The sequence below is a fragment of the Bufo bufo genome, chromosome 4, assembly GCF_905171765.1.
Source record: "Bufo bufo chromosome 4, aBufBuf1.1, whole genome shotgun sequence".
NCBI lineage: Eukaryota > Metazoa > Chordata > Amphibia > Anura > Bufonidae > Bufo > Bufo bufo.
The window spans coordinates 614,998,838-615,012,643 of NC_053392.1; the positions used below are offsets into that span (position 1 = coordinate 614,998,838).

The following is a 13,806-nucleotide window of genomic DNA, read 5'->3' on the forward strand; positions in this document are numbered from 1 at the left end:
TGCACCGCACAAGGGCAAATAAGACGTACTGTAGAAATATTTCCTTGTTATAACCCCTGTTAATGGCTGTATCAAACAGCACTTGCACCCCAATAACAAGAACGGTTTGCTGGAATTACATAGCTGTATAATGGCAATTTGGATCCCCAGTCAGTGCAGCAAGGTGTAATTGGATTGTTCCTATTACCCAGGCTGTAACCTCCCCTACTGAACCCTGTTCTACATAAATGCTCTGGAATTATTCCTCCCTATCCTTTCCCTGCACCTTGAATTATATTTTCCTGAACTTAAATTGTTATTTTAGCACAATTAAGTTTTTCCTAGCACTGTCCCTAGCACCTGCTGACGTCTCTCCCTGCACTAAGTACACTGGAAAATGGCAGAATCCAAGATGGCTGAGGCTATTTATAGGGCTGTGACATCACAGGGCTGGCTGGCTGCTGATTGGCTGCATGCAGGGCCGTTTTTTAGGTGTGACCCTGGGCAAAATTGAAAGTGGGGCCCCAAATCCTGAAATATTGGACTAGCAGTTTGACAGAACTTTGTAGGCAGTAGTGTAGACCGCCCCATTATATCTCGTTAGCCTTTCCACTGTAAGCGGCTGATCCTGCAGCCTCTTTGGGTATGTTCACACTGAGTATTTTCTGTGCTTAAAAAACCTAATGCAGAATCGCATCAGGTTTTTTTGGATGTGTTTTTTTCTGACTAATTTGATAAAACACTTTTTGATGCAGTTTTGGCGTGGATTTTCATTCCTTCCCATTTTCAATGGGGGGCCGTGTGGTGAACACACCGCTATGGGGGGCCGTGTGGTGGGCACACTGCTATGGGGGGCCGTGTGGTGGACACACTGCTATGGGGGGCCGTGTGGTGGACACACTGCTATGGGGGGCCGTGTGGTGGACACACTGCTATGGGGGGCCGTGTGGTGGACACACTGCTATGGGGGGCCGTGTGGTGGACACACTGCTATGGGGGGCCGTGTGGTGGACACACTGCTATGGGGGGCCGTGTGGTGGACACACTGCTATGGGGGGCCGTGTGGTGGACACACTGCTATGGGGGGCCGTGTGGTGGACACACTGCTATGGGGGGCCGTGTGGTGGACACACTGCTATGGGGGGCCGTGTGGTGGACACACTGCTATGGGGGGCCGTGTGGTGGACACACTGCTATGGGGGGCCGTGTGGTGGACACACTGCTATGGGGGACCGTGTGGAGGACACACCGCTATGGGGGGCTGTGTGGAGGACACACCGCTATGGGGGGCCGTGTGGAGGACACACCGCTATGGGGGGCCGTGTGGAGGACACACTGCTATGGGGGACCGTGTGGAGGACACACTGCTATGGGGGACCGTGTGGAGGACACACTGCTATGGGGGACCGTGTGGAGGACACATTGTTATGGGGGACCGTGTGGAGGACACACTGCTATGGGGGACCGTGTGGAGGACACATTGTTATGGGGGACACTGTGGTGGACACACTGTTATGGGGGACACTGTGGTGGACACACTGTTATGGGGGACATTGTGGTGAACACTGTTAAGTGTTAAGGGGGATCTGGCTGTGATACGGCCACAATGTGTGACATAGCTTTACAGATTCCTTTATTAGCAGTCCCGGTCTGCTCCCCCCCCCCCCCCCCAAGTGCTGAAAAAAAACAAAAAACAGACACTGCTAATTTGGCTTAGGTTCTCAATCTATACTCCAACGCTCCCCACCCCCTCCCCCATTGACAATGCAGACCACCTAAACAGTGTCGTCTTCATTAGTTTAACTAGAGCCATGTGGTAATTGAACACAGCACGGCCACGTCACGAGCACCACACGGGCATGCCGTTTGGTTGTGCCCTGCAGTCACAGGGAGCCCCCAGGACACAAGGAGCTCACACAGAGGCACAGGGAGAACTCAGGAGGGGGCACAGGGGAAACACAGAGCTGACAGTGGGATCCCACAGGTCAGTGACCATCAGTACTTGAGGGCAGTGCAGGGCTGCTACAAAGAGAGTGTGACCCCAGCAGCCCTGCCCCCCCCTCCTCCACAGACACCGCTGCAGGCTTCTTACTAGATGGACTTACCAGGTGCTTTAATAGAAGGGTCCTGGGAGCTCCGGCAGCCGAGGTCAGAGCCTGGGGGTCAGCTGCAGCAGAAGGCCCAGTCACCCAGCCTGACGTTTGTGTATTGCAGTATTGTTACCTGCGCCCACACAGAACGTCCTGATGCTGGCCTGTCACTGAGCTCTGGTGAGACTTGGGGGGGGGGGGGGGGTATACTTAGATATCTAACAGCAGGGGCCCCTGCATGGCATTATGGGTGATCCCTTCTTCCCAGAGTTCCTTTCTCCATGTCCTCACACGTGCAGCAGCCATTTTAGGATAAAATGTGATTCGTTACCACGAATCGTGAGGAAATTCGGTGCGAATCAAATAACTCATGAAATTCGGATCGAATTCCACTTTGTCAGCTTTGAATCGCTCATCTCTAGTAATCATGTACTAGGACGTATCTGACACAGAACAGGGGGAGTGTTAGAGATTGGCAAGATGGATTTACTCCGGTAGATTATATAACCTGATAGAAGGCCAGGTTCTATCATCAGGGACAGGACAGGGCGAGTTACTTCACTGTGTATCTGTCACAGCCGGGGAGGAGCAGTTCATATACAGACTGGACTGAACAATACATCAGCTTGTAAAGAGACAAACCCAACTGTTGTCTGGCTGCGCTCTCCTGAAAGGACCGCACTCCTGAAGGCACGGACTGGAGGAGGAAACAGAAAACTATCAGCGGTGACGTCCAGCTCGTCCAAAAGTGATTTTCTTTATTAAATAACAAAAGGCGTAAATAAAATCCATGTTCTCCATGAAGCGTCTACGCGTTTCGGACCTCCATGGCTGGGTCCTTATTCATGACTGAGCCCTAACAGCACTTTGAACCTTTAAACAGCATTCTGGTATCATGTCATTCAGAGATGGGAGGGTTGCAATTAAGTGGAATGGAAAACGCATGTAACGGGTGCGTCACTATAAGCAACAGGTAACTAATGGATAATACAAGAGAAAAATAACACATAGAAAACCTCAATATTGTAAAATCAGATTGTGTCTGCGGTTGAGACCTTGAGGGGTACAGCTCTGTCATGGTCTTACCTGCTTGCTGCTCTCCTTCGTTTGACATGTGCTGGCGGCCATCTTGGTTTCTGGGTTTCTTGTAGCCTTCCACCCTGCGGCTCCTCCTTCCCCTGGGAGGAGCTGGATGCCTAGCTCATATATATAGGAGGTCTGTGGCTTCAGTTCCTTGCTTGGTCCTCTTGTGTTCACATGCTTCTAAGACTGCTGCTGCTTCTGGTTCCTGATCCTGGCTTCGTCTGACTACCCTGCTGGTTCCTGATCCTGGCTTCGTCTGACTACCCTGCTGGTTCCTGATCCTGGCTTCCTCTGACTACCCTGCTGGTTCCTGATCCTGGCTTCGTCTGACTACCCTTCTGGTTCCTGACCCCTGGCTTCGCAAAGACTCTGCTCGGTTTCACCATCCGTTTGGACTTTTGCTTTACAGCTTTATTTTCAATAAAGCCTTCTTATTTTCATTTATCTCTTGTTGTACGTCTGGTTCATGGTTCCGTGACATTAGGACCAAGCCATGAATTCTGACGGTACAGGGCCATCCTCGCTACCCACGCTGGTTGCCAGACTTGATCAGCAGGATCACCTGTTGGGTCGGTTCGCTGTGGCGTTGCAAACCCTGCTTGAACGCACGGCTCATTTCGCTCCCGTTGCCGATGGGTCGGTTGTCGCTCCTGGGCTCGCTCCTACTGCCGCTCCGGTTGTTGCGCCAGAGTCTACCCCGACACCTGTTGTTGCGCCTGCGGTGTTTCGGGGTATGACCGGTTCTGCCCCTCTTCCACAGCGCTTTGGGGGAGAGCCAACTCAGTGCCGAGGTTTCCTTAACCAGGTGGGCATTTATTTCGAGTTGCTGCCACATGCCTTTCCTACTGAGAGATCAAAGGTGGGCTTCTTGATCTCGCTGCTCTCGGACAAGGCCTTGGCCTGGGCCAGCCCTTTATGGGAGAACAACAATCCGGTGGTTGCCGAGTTTTCCGGTTTTGTTGCTTCTCTTCGGAAGGTATTCGATGTGCCGGCTCGTGCTGCCTCTGCTGCGAAGCTCCTTATGTCCATCAGACAGGGTTCACGATCCGTAGCTGAATACGCCATTGAGTTTCGTACCCTGGCAGCAGAGGTGGGCTGGAATAATGAGGCTCTGGTCGCTGCTTTCTCTCATGGTCTCTCGGATGCCTTGAAGGATGAGGTTGCAGCTAAGGACCTACCAGTTGAGCTCGAGTCTCTTATTTCTTTCCTGATTTTGATTGACACCAGACTCAGGGAGAGACCTTCCTTTAAGGAGAACCTGCAGAGGTCTTCTAACAGATTGGTGCCTACGTTTGCTGTCCCACCCGTGCCTCCCTCTCCTCCCACGCCTCCTGGGGATGACTTGTCTGGGGGTGAACCCATGCAGCTGGGGTTTGCTCGCCTGTCCGAGGGGGAGAGGGCACTCCGGAGACGCGAGGGCCGATGCATGTACTGTGGTCTCGGTGGGCATTTTCGGTTGGCATGTCCGAACCGTCCGGGAAACGCTCGTACCCTGAGATCCTGTCGGGGGCAGATCTTGGGTGGAGTCTCCTCGTCCCCGGTTTCCCGTGTTGACAAACCACTGATCACTGTTGTCCTCTCCTGGGTCGGGGGCTCGGTGACGACCCAGGCGTTGGTGGACTCTGGTGCTGGTGGTTTGTTCATTGATAGTGTGTTCGCTGCCGCCAATTCCATTCCTCTGCAGGCTCGAGGTTCCCCACTGGCTCTTGAGGCGATAGACGGCAGACCCCTTCTGCCGCCACACGTGACTCATGAGACCCTTCCAGTGGGGATAGCCATTGGTGCCGTTCACAGAGAGTCGGTCTGCCTCCAGGTTATTTCGTCTCCACACTACTCGGTGGTCTTGGGGTACCCCTGGCTCCAGAAGCATAATCCGACTTTCGATTGGAGATCGGTCGAGATCCTCTCGTGGTCACCGCAGTGTGGGGCTAGTTGCATCCATGGGTCTGTCAAGTTGCTGTGTACTTCCTCGGACTCTCTGTTGCCTCCTGAATACGAGGAGTACCGGGATGTATTCGATAAGGTGCGCGCGGTTGCCCTACCTCCGCACCGCCCATACGATTGTGCCATAGAGTTACAATCTGGTGCCGTTCCTCCTCGTGGCAAAGTCTATCAACTGTCGGTAGCGGAGAATGAGGCCATGGAGGAGTACGTGAGGGAGGCGCTTTCACGCGGACACATTCGCAAATCTTCGTCCCCGGCAGGGGCTGGATTTTTCTTTGTGAAAAAGAAGGGCGGTGAGTTGAGGCCTTGCATCGATTACAGGGGTCTCAATCGCATCACGATCAAGAACGCTTACCCGATACCCTTGATTTCCGAGCTGTTCGATCGCCTTAAAGGGGCCACGGTCTTTACCAAACTCGACCTGAGGGCGGCATATAACCTGGTAAGGATCAAGGCGGGCGATGAGTGGAAGACCGCGTTTAACACCAGGACCGGTCATTACGAATCCTTGGTTATGCCCTTTGGGTTGTGCAATGCGCCCGCAGTCTTTCAGGAATTCATCAACGATGTTTTCCGTGACCTGTTGCAGCAGTGTGTGGTAGTCTATTTGGATGACATCTTGGTATATTCTGAATCCATGGAGGCCCACATTCTGGATGTCAGACGAGTGTTGCAACGGTTACGAGAGAACAAGCTGTTCGGTAAGCTTGAGAAATGCGAATTTCACCGATCCCAGGTAACCTTCTTAGGTTACATCATTTCCGCTGAGGGGTTCTCCATGGATCCTGAGAAGGTTTCGGCTGTCTTACAGTGGCCCCAGCCCAGTGGTCTTCGTTCCCTGCAGCGCTTTTTGGGCTTCGCCAATTATTATCGGAAGTTCATCAGGGACTTTTCCATGCTGGCCAAGCCTCTCACGGATCTGACCAGGAAGGGCAGTAATTCCCAGGTCTGGCCGCTCGAGGCCATCCGAGCTTTTGAGGCCCTAAAGTCCGCCTTTGTGTCGGCTCCGATTCTGTCGCATCCCAACCCTGGGTTGCCCTTTGTCCTCGAGGTGGACGCGTCTGAGACGGGAGTAGGCGCCCTTCTGTCTCAGCGTAGAACACCAGAGGGTCCTCTGCTTCCTTGTGGGTTTTACTCCCGGAAACTGTCTTCCGCGGAGTGCAACTATCAGATTGGTGACAGGGAGTTATTGGCCATCGTGCAGGCCCTTAAAGAATGGAGGCACTTGCTCGAGGGTTCGGTGGTTCCGGTTCTCATCCTGACGGACCACAAGAATCTGACCTACCTTTCTGAGGCCAAGAGATTGACACCACGTCAGGCCAGATGGGCTCTGTTCTTGTCACGTTTTAATTACGTGGTCTCCTACCTACCCGGTTCCAAGAACATCAGGGCGGATGCCTTATCACGGCAGTACTCCGAGCTGTCCAGGGAGGAGTCGATTCCGACTTCGGTCATACCTCCGAATCAGATCCTGGCCGCCATTCGCACCAGCCTGACCTCTCCCCTGGGTGAGCAGATTTTGGCGGCTCAATCTGGTGCTCCCTCTGGGAGACCCAACGGCAGATGTTTTGTGCCTGAGGAGTTGCGCACTCGGTTGTTGCGAACCTACCATAACTCCAAGACCGCGGGGCATCCTGGAAAGAATCAGCTGTCCTGGGCTGTTTCACGTCTGTTCTGGTGGCCTTCCCTACGTTCCGACATCGCCGCATATGTAGCGGCATGCTCCGTTTGTGCCCAGAGTAAGTCCCCTCGGCACCTTCCGTTGGGCCTTCTGCAACCCATAGCCACCGGGGAGCGCCCATGGTCACACCTGGGGATGGATTTCATTGTGGACCTCCCTGCATCCCGAGGCCATACGGTCATTCTCATGATTGTGGATCGGTTTTCCAAAATGTGCCACTGTGTTCCTCTCAAGAAGTTACCCTCTGCACAAGAGTTGGCCACGATTTTTGCCAGGGAGGTCTTCCGGTTGCACGGTTTGCCTAAGGAGATTGTGTCGGATCGGGGGAGTCAGTTTGTGTCCAGGTTCTGGCGCGCCTTTTGCTCCCAGTTGGGGATTCATCTCTCCTTCTCCTCGGCCTACCACCCTCAGTCCAATGGGGCCGCAGAACGATCCAATCAGGCCTTGGAGCAATTCCTTCGTTGCTATGTCTCCGATCACCAAGACAATTGGGTTGACCTCCTGCCTTGGGCTGAGTTTGCCAGGAACACGGCGGTGAACTCTTCCTCTGGGACGTCTCCCTTCATGGCCAATTATGGGTTCCAACCTGCCGTGTTACCGGAGGTATTCTCTCCCCAGGATATTCCGGCTGTGGAGGATCACCTTTCCGTCCTACGTGCTTCTTGGGTACAGATCCAGAAGTCCCTTGAGGTCTCTGCGCAGCGCCAGAGACTCCAGGCTGATCGCAGACGAGCGCCTGCTCCTTCCTACCAGGTCGGAGACCGTGTATGGTTGTCCACCCGCAACCTCAACCTTCGAGTGCCCACTCCCAAGCTGGCGCCTCGCTTTGTTGGTCCCTTCCGAGTGCTTCGCAGGGTAAACCCGGTAGCCTATGCCCTTGCGCTTCCTCCTGGCATGCGGATCTCCAACGTGTTTCATGTCTCCCTGTTGAAGCCACTGGTGTGTAATCGTTTCACTTCCTCGGTTCCTCGGCCTCGTCTGGTCCAAGTGGGCAATCGTGAGGAATATGAGGTGAGCAATATCCTGGACTCACGCCTGGTCCGCGGTCGGTTGCAGTTTTTGGTCCATTGGCGTGGTTATGGTCCAGAGGAGCGTTCCTGGGTTCCCTCCGCAGATGTCCATGCTCCTGCCTTGCTCCGAGCCTTCCACGCACGCTTCCCTCAGAAACCGTTTTGTGCTCCGCGGAGGAGGGGCCCTTGAGGGGGAGGTACTGTCATGGTCTTACCTGCTTGCTGCTCTCCTTCGTTTGACATGTGCTGGCGGCCATCTTGGTTTCTGGGTTTCTTGTAGCCTTCCACCCTGCGGCTCCTCCTTCCCCTGGGAGGAGCTGGATGCCTAGCTCATATATATAGGAGGTCTGTGGCTTCAGTTCCTTGCTTGGTCCTCTTGTGTTCACATGCTTCTAAGACTGCTGCTGCTTCTGGTTCCTGATCCTGGCTTCGTCTGACTACCCTGCTGGTTCCTGATCCTGGCTTCGTCTGACTACCCTGCTGGTTCCTGATCCTGGCTTCCTCTGACTACCCTGCTGGTTCCTGATCCTGGCTTCGTCTGACTACCCTTCTGGTTCCTGACCCCTGGCTTCGCAAAGACTCTGCTCGGTTTCACCATCCGTTTGGACTTTTGCTTTACAGCTTTATTTTCAATAAAGCCTTCTTATTTTCATTTATCTCTTGTTGTACGTCTGGTTCATGGTTCCGTGACAAGCTCCCCAATTGGAAGATCCAAAAAGATTCTCTATTTAGTAATTACCTTTTCTGATCTCCCCCTCGATTAAAAACTGCAGCTCTAAAGGGAGTTTCAGATGGACAGATGCAGACGCCTCGGACTCGGCTCCTGAAAGTGCTGCCTCTATAGATTGTAGAGGGACACAAAATACATCTGAGTCGACTATGGAGACGCAAAAGTCCAAAAAGAAAAATACAAAAAATGTAGAGCGGTGCGGAGACTCGCCAAGACCAAATCGATATCCTTCCCGCAACAAAAGGCAAAAGCCGATTCCCAGGCTGTGAATATTTCATCTACTGTTCTAATAAACCCAGAACCGACCAATAACTGACCTGCAGATCTCACCTCCTGTGGCTGCAGGACCTGCGATGACGTCACACTGGTCACATGACAGGAAGTGCTACACAGTGAAAAACCTCCACTGCTTTACTCCTCCCCTCATGTGACTGATCACATGACCATGACATCATCAAAGGTCCTGAAGTCCCTGTGATATAAAATCTGCAGATAAGTTAGCGCACCCTCCTCCGATATACAGCAGAGATGAAAAAGAAATAAGTAAAACTAAGATAAGATGCCTTTACTGTCACCGTACAGTCGTGGCCAAAAGTTTTGAGAATGACACAAATATTAGTTTTCACAAAGTTTGCTGCTAAACTGCTTTTAGATCTTTGTTTCAGTTGTTTCTGTGATGTAGTGAAATATAATTACACGCACTTCATACGTTTCAAAGGCTTTTATCGACAATTACATGACATTTATGCAGAGTCAGTATTTGCAGTGTTGGCCCTTCTTTTTCAGGACCTCTGCAATTCGACTGGGCATGCTCTCAATCACCTTCTGGGCCAATTCCTGACTGATAGCAACCCATTCTTTCATAATCACTTCTTGGAGTTTGTCAGAATTAGTGGGTTTTTGTTTGTCCACCCGCCTCTTGAGGATTGACCACAAGTTCTCAATGGGATTAAGATCTGGGGAGTTTCCAGGCCATGGACCCAAAATGTCAACGTTTTGGTCCCCGAGCCACTTAGCTATCACTTTTGCCTTATGGCACGGTGCTCCATCGTGCTGGAAAATGCATTGTTCTTCACCAAACTGTTGTTGGATTGTTGGAAGAAGTTGCTGTTGGAGGGTGTTTTGGTGCCATTCTTTATTCATGGCTGTGTTTTTGGCCAAAATTGTGAGTGAGCCCACTCCCTTGGATGAGAAGCAACCCCACACATGAATGGTCTCAGGATGCTTTACTGTTGGCATGACACAGGACTGATGGTAGCGCTCACCTTTTCTTCTCCAGACAAGCCTTTTTCCAGATGCCCCAAACAATCGGAAAGAGGCTTCATCTGAGAATATGACTTTGCCCCAGTCCTCAGCAGTCCATTCACCATACTTTCTGCAGAAGATCAATCTGTCCCTGATGGTTTTTTTTGGAGAGAAGTGGCTTCTTTGCTGCCCTTCTTGACACCAGGCCATCTTCCAAAAGTCTTCGCCTCACTGTGCGTGCAGATGCACTCACACCTGCCTTCTGCTATTCCTGAGCAAGGTCTGCACTGGTGGCACTCCGATCCCGCAGCTAAATCCTCTTTAGGAGACGATCGTGGAGCTTGCTGGACTTTCTTGGACGCCCTGAAGCCTTTTTAACAAGAATTTAACCTCTTTTCTTGAAGTTCCTATAAATTGTTGATTGAGGTGCAATCTTAGTAGCCACAATATCCTTGCCTGTGAAGCCATTTTTATGCAACGCAATGATGGCTGCACGCGTTTCTTTGCAGGTCACCATGGTTAACAATGGAAGAACAATGATTTCAAGCATCACCCTCCTTTTAACATGTCAAGTCTGCCATTTTAACCCAATCAGCCTGACATAATGATCTCCAGCCTTGTGCTCGTCAACATTCTCACCTGAGTTAACAAGACGATTACTGAAATGATCTCAGCAGGTCCTTTAATGACAGCAATGAAATGCAGTGGAAGTTTTTTTTTGGGATTAAGTTAATTTTCATGGCAAAGAAGGACTATGCAATTCATCTGATCACTCTTCATAACATTCTGGAGTATATGCAAATTGCTATTATAAAAACTTAAGCAGCAACTTTTCCAATTTCCAATATTTATGTAATTCTCAAAACTTTTGGCCACGACTGTATATATATCAGCTAACTAGCTATCTAATGTAATGACTCAGCAAAGCACAGAGCACAGCAATGACACTGCTCTCTCTCTCTCTCAGAACTGCAAAAAACAGCAGAAAATGGCTGCTAGGGAGATTCCTATATAGTAAGGGGTAGGCAACTTTCCTATTGGTTGCTAGGGATGTTGCTAAGCTCAAACAAAGATATTGCAGCCTTCTCATTGGCCCATAAGCAAGAAGCATTGAGGGATCACATGGGTGCTGATAAAAAAAATCTAAAATATTCGCAATTATGAAGATATAGCACTATTTTCTAGATCTTCGAATTCTCTAAGTGCCGATAGTCGCGATAAATATTTGCGTTTAGAAACACTAGTAGTAATGCCCTCTGTGCTAGTAATGCCCATTGTGCCCCCTTAACAGTAATAATGCCGTCTGTGCCCCCTTCATAGTAGTAATGCCCTCTGTGCACTGTGCCCCCTCTATAATAGAAATGCCCATTGTGCCCCCTTCACATTAGCAATCCCCATTGTGCCCCCTCCAGAATAGAAATGCCCATTGTGCTCCTTTACATTATCAATACCCATTGTGCCCCCTCCATAGTAGAAATGCCCATTGTGCCCCCTCCATAGTAGAAATGCCCATTATGCCCCCTTCATATTAGCAATGCCCATTGTTACCCCTCCAGCGTAGAAATACTCATTGTGCGTCCTCTGTGTTAACAAAATAAAATAAAAAAACACAGTACCTACTCACCTTGTCCCGTTCCTGAAGCTCACAGTTCTCTCTACCCTGCAGACACAGATCGCTCTGTAGCACTGTGTGGGCGGAGCTTATGCAGATTTCTGGGCTGCAGGCTCTGCCCACACAGGCCGGCAGCGCGATCTGTGTCTGCAGGCTGAATGGTGAAGCAGGGAGAAGTCTTCCTGCTTCACCATCCAGAGCGCCGCCAGCCTGGGAAAGGGGAGGAGCGCGGGGAGCTGAGTGGTGAGTGACAGGACGCAGCTCCCTGCGCTGCAGCAATGAGCGTTTACATTTGTATTGATGGAAGTGCTCATTGCTTCTGGAGTGTAGCACCGCCCCCCCCCCCCCCCCCCCCTTAGCATGCCACTGCAGAGGAGGGTCTAGGCACAAATGGCGACAAGACAACAAATTTTGGTTGCCATCTGAAGCACTGAGATGGCCTTCAGAATGTGTTCTAAGGCCAAGTTGTTATGGAACAGTGGAATAGATCAGCGGTCCACAACCGCCGGGCCACGGCCCAGGACCGGGTCCTGGAAGATTGTTTGCCGGGCAGCGGCAATCAGGGCCGTCTTTAATGCGGTACTAATGAAGCGCTTCCATTATGGAAGCGCTTTATTAGTACAGGAGTACCAGGAAGCGGTGAAGGATCTGTACTTACTGCTTCCTGGTCCTCGGCTCGGCTATCCGTTGCGCAGGGCTGTGTACAGAGTGAGGGCGCACTGTGCACTGCGATACACAGCCAACAGCAGGATGAAGAGGATCGCGATGGTGAGGAGCGGTGGCGTCCAGGAGCAGGAGAGGTAAGTGTTTTTTTTTTTTATTTGCGCTGGTGGCTGACATAAGGGCTGATGGCTGACATGAGGGCTGGGGGCTGACATATGTCTGACATAAGGGCTGGGGGCTGACATGGGGGGCTGATGGCTGACATGGGGGGCTGATACAGCAAATATGTGGCCACAGGATGAGAGAGGCGCTCATAGGGTAAATGAGTAAAGATGAAACAGCGTCCTTCAAATTAAGGTGAATGTGATGCTCACCTATTCAGGGTGCACCGAATTAGGTGCAACTGTGATGAAGGTCCGCTGGATGAACTTAGGTATCAGGTTGGAGCTGCCGTGTCCAGAAGAACCTAGGGCGAGGGCCAAGTCGCCACTTGGTGGAATACTAGAAATAATGACGATGCCCGTCACGACTTTTGTGGTCTGGCGAGCTCGTGGACGTGAGGCGCAAATCACAACCGGATTTGGAAAGTACAGGTTTATTGAGAGAACGTGTTTCGGGGTGCACATGACCCCTTTATCAAGTCTACAAGAAACATAAATCATAACAAAAAAGTATATACATGTACAATTTGTACTCAAAGGGGGGGGGAATTGTAGGTATAAAAAGCGAGGGTTTGCTAAAACTCACATTAATAGTCGAAAATAAGAATTAAGAATAATATGAAGAGTGGAAATATCTTTCAATTAAAATGGAACAGAAAGTGCTATGAGATGAGTTAAATATGGCTGAAGCGCTGTGGCTTTGCTATTGTACTAGGTCAGGCGATGCTGTGTAATAAAATACAGTTTAGGCCTCTTTCCTCTATAGAGTCTTTATCCATCCAGAAAGCCATTATATATATATATATATATATATATATATATATATATATATATATATATCTTTTATATTATATTTTTCTTCTCTTCTACATTTTGTCTTTTGAACATGGGGGGCTGATGGCTGACATGGGGGGTGATGGCTGACATAAAGGGCTGATGGCTGAAATATGGCTGATAGCTGACATATGGCTGACATAAGGGCTGGGGGGTGACATGGGGGGCTAATGGCTGACATGGGGGGTTGATGGCTGGCTGACATGAGGGCTTATGGCTGACATGGTGGGCTGATGGCTGGCTGACATGGGGGCTGATAGATGGCTAAAGGTTGGTGGGTTGGTCTGAGGCATTGGGGGTCTGATCTGAGGTCTGATTAGGGCTGTCAGCAGAGGTCTGATTAACATTGGGGGTCTGATTGCGTGTCTAACCTGAGGTGTAATGGAAAATATTTTTTTCTTATTTTTCTCCTCTAAAACCTAGGTGCATCTTATAGGGCTAAAAATACGGTACAGTGCGGCAGGGACCAGTGCAGCAGAGACCCTAGTCAGTTTATATAGTCGTTATATAGTGTTATATATTTTAATATGCACCTTGTGTTTTGTTATGCGCGTGAATCAGTCTGCGCCGACTAGCACGCCATAAGCCCCGCCCCTCCTCCCCCACGGGAAAATTGTCTTGCATGAAACTGGTCCTTGGTGCAAAAAAGGTTGAGGACCACTCGAAAAGATGATAAAGTTCATACAGAATTCAAAAAGAACAAAATTAAGGTTCAGCTACACTGAATACTATAATGATATATATATATATATTACCGTATTTTTCGCCCCATAA

At 50.5% G+C, this 13,806-nt stretch overlaps 1 protein-coding gene across 1 annotated transcript in view; it reads right to left on the reverse strand.

The window, feature by feature from the left end:
* LOC120999669 (zinc finger protein 436-like) overlaps positions 1-13,806 on the reverse strand; it is a 1,002,518-nt gene that overhangs the window by 960,355 nt on the left and 28,357 nt on the right. The gene's annotated exons all lie outside the window — the stretch shown is intronic.